The following is a 3,481-nucleotide window of genomic DNA, read 5'->3' on the forward strand; positions in this document are numbered from 1 at the left end:
GCAATGGAGTGAAGAAGCAGCAAACAACACAGTAAAAATAGAAAGGTGGGAGGTGAGATGCAGACAGGGTGTGAACATTTTCTGAGGCATTATATTTACCTGCTTGTCTGCACTACGTAACCTGCCAACAGTGGGCTTTAGAGATAATGAGTCTGGAACTGCAACAATGACCTTCCTCCTCTCGCCAATAACAAGCTGCGCATGAAAACACAACAAGCCTATTGAGACATGTAGAACATATGTAAGGTTTTGTTTGTTAAAAATGGATGGAGTTACTTTTCTATCCTTCATGTCGTCTCAACAGGCATCCTAAGAGACTTGTATTTCTATATTCTGTGAAACACTGCCACCTTGTGGTATATGAATAGATTTCTGCCATGTGATACAATAATTAGAGTATGTTAATAATAGGATTTACTCTACACTTTAACAGTTTAGGGTGAGTACTGCTTTTAGACATTGATTTTAATCAGCAAGAACGTATTCAATTGATCAAAACTAACAATATAGAATAGCATCGTTACAAAATATTTACACTTTAAAGTTCTCTCAGCTTCTACATCTCAAAGATCGCCTAAAAGCAATCAAATATTAATTAGCCAATAATAAATACGTTAATCAAAGAGTTCACAGAGTAAACATTTAAAACACAATCAAATATACTTTGAATTACAATATTGACTTTTGACAATATTATCAGTTATACTTTGTTTTGATCAAACAAATGTGGCCTTGGTAAAGCAGAAGAGACATTATCAGCTCTAAACTTTGGAAGGGTGTTAACCAATCTACAGTATAAATCTAGGTTAATGTCAACTTTTAAATAATGTCAACAAATGTTCATCATCTGTACATGGATTAATCTTGGCCAAGAATATATTTAGAAATGGTATCTAAACTTGTGTATAAAAAATGTTAGTGCATTCTAATGTAATCATGCTAATAGACACTGTTGTACAGAAAAAAAAAATAGAACCTAACAGCTCTTGCCCTCATAAGCCATGTAAATTAGATTTAAATGATACAGGCATGTCAGCAACACCATGTTTACCACAGACACATCATTTTGTGTTCCCTTGTTAACCAACAAACCAGTGCGCTAAGCCTGTCTAGACCTCAGGTTCCTGTTATTTTTTGACTGAAATACATTGTTTTGATAAATAAAAACAAAATATGAGAAACTGCATATATATTGTTAACAAGATTTAAAATACCAGGACAAATTCAACCAATTAAAAAAAAAATGAAAATGAATCAAAACACATTAATCTTTGAAGAATTTTATTTAGAAACGAGAGTAAAGTTGGTAGACCAATTTCAAAGTAGAGGTGGAAAATCCCTCAACTGACTCTGACTTCGGTGGGTGCCATTTGAGAAACTCTTTATAATGTGAGAAATGCATCTGCTGCTTCCAAAAGCTGAAAACCATTGCCTCTACTGGGAGATGCTTTCAGCTGAGTGATACTTGTCCAGACATTTCGTTCACTACCTATGGGATCCATTCATTTGATTCAAAGATTGAGTTAAAAAAATAATTGATAGATGCAGCTGTTGGTCAATTCTGTATGCTTATAAGTACTTCTCTTATCACACTTAATTTAGTATTGTAGTAATTTAATATATGCACTGTTATCACCAAACCAGTGTTCAAACCTTCTTTACCATATTACTACACTTTCATACAAACCAACAGACTGAGATTATGAAAACGATGCATCTCTGTGCACAATTCTGGTCTGATTTGACTCCAAATGAATTCAATGCCAATCAAAGACATGTAATGAGCCAAAAACAAGACAATTGATGCGACCAAAATAACAGAATGCTCAAGTAATCTTGCATTTTTAATAAGTAGGGCTGTGTTTGTTTGCCTGTTGAAGGAATTCCTGACGAGGTTTTGACTAACATTTTAAAAGCAGCAGTTTCTTTTGTACGTGTGGGAATAAAATCTGTCCTAACAGCCATTCGGTTTATGTTTAATGTGAACCCAAAGTGCAGCAGGATGTATTATTTTCTGTTTTGATCCAGCCCACACCCCATTTTATTGTAGATCATCAAACTTTCTGAAGCTTTAGAAGTCTGTTCAAAATCAGTTACAGAGAGGTGTCTGCGAAATAATATTGATAAGATTTTGATAGTCAATTCCGATTGTGACTATCAGATTTTTTGATGACTGGCATACATTATTTTTTTTTTTAAAAGTGACTTGTATCCGATTGTCTGTATTTACACCGCACAATGCAAAGGCGCAATGACCAGGAAGAAAGAGCAGGCGCTGACTGACAGCAGATAATTAAAGAGAGCTCTTAAATCATATATTTAATGATTTCACTGGGTTTCATTTTTTTATTCTTTGGATTTTATTATGGTTTATGACAGAAAAAGTTATTTTGCCATCTTTAATGCATTTTAATTTAGGCCATCTTAATGTAATGCCCATGGCATGATTTATGCACGTGATGTACAGAACAGTTTTATATTAGTTTATATCGTTTACGTGGTGGCAGGGGCATAGATTAGCTCTTGACATTGGTGGGGACATACATCCCCTAGACCACATGCATTGAACAGCACAAATTCTGTTTTGCGCTATTAAAAACATGAAGTACTTAATACTATGAAATAAACACCTAATATTAAAAATAAAAATCACGTCCCATGTTGCAAAAGTCAGTTTACATGATTTACTGCAGTCCAGCTTTGAGGTATGAATGTAACAAAATTTAGAGAGGTGTGACGCAATTTAACTTTTATCCTGATTGTTTTTTATAATCATGGAAGCCAAAATCGAAACTGAATTGATCATTTGCACAGCCTTGGTTAACATTACAGTGTATTTCAGTGAACTCATAGTGAACTTGTCTTGGTACATGTGAAGGTTAAGAGTTGAAGGAGCATTACTTTATTTTGAAGTCGATTAAATTATTGGTAGGGACATTTCAGTAATTGGTGCATATTGGTGGGGACACGTCCCCTCAGTCCACGCCAATTCAACGCCCTTCCGTGGCAGATGTTTTGCTCTCTCATTAACATCCTTAAACACTTGTGCTATATGACAATATGCTTTTTTTTTTTTTTTTAGTCCTTGCGTATGAGATTTAAGGTTTAGGACTTTTTTTTGCTGAATTCTTCTGAAATTAAGCATCAGAGTTGACGTCATGCGCTATGGTCTTTAACACGCATGCGACTTGCATTGACAGGTGTAAATCCAGTCTACCTGCTTACACTGCAGACATTTCCACTCATGAACAAGGCCTGAATCTGATTTGAGATCATCTAAATCTATGAGATTTTTTCCTGCTTACACGTACATGAGCTATATCCAATCTGTGTCACATGGAAAAAATGGAATGAGTCACTTTAATCATGCAGTGTAAATGCAGCCTAAGAAAGTAAAGCAACAAGTCAGCTGCCTAAACTTTAGGACGCACCTGTAAAATTCATTGTAGTCAAAATTATCCCCATAGAAGGAAAAACTGTG

This window comes from Danio aesculapii, chromosome 2, assembly GCF_903798145.1.
Source record: "Danio aesculapii chromosome 2, fDanAes4.1, whole genome shotgun sequence".
In the NCBI taxonomy this organism is placed as follows: Eukaryota; Metazoa; Chordata; class Actinopteri; order Cypriniformes; family Danionidae; genus Danio; species Danio aesculapii.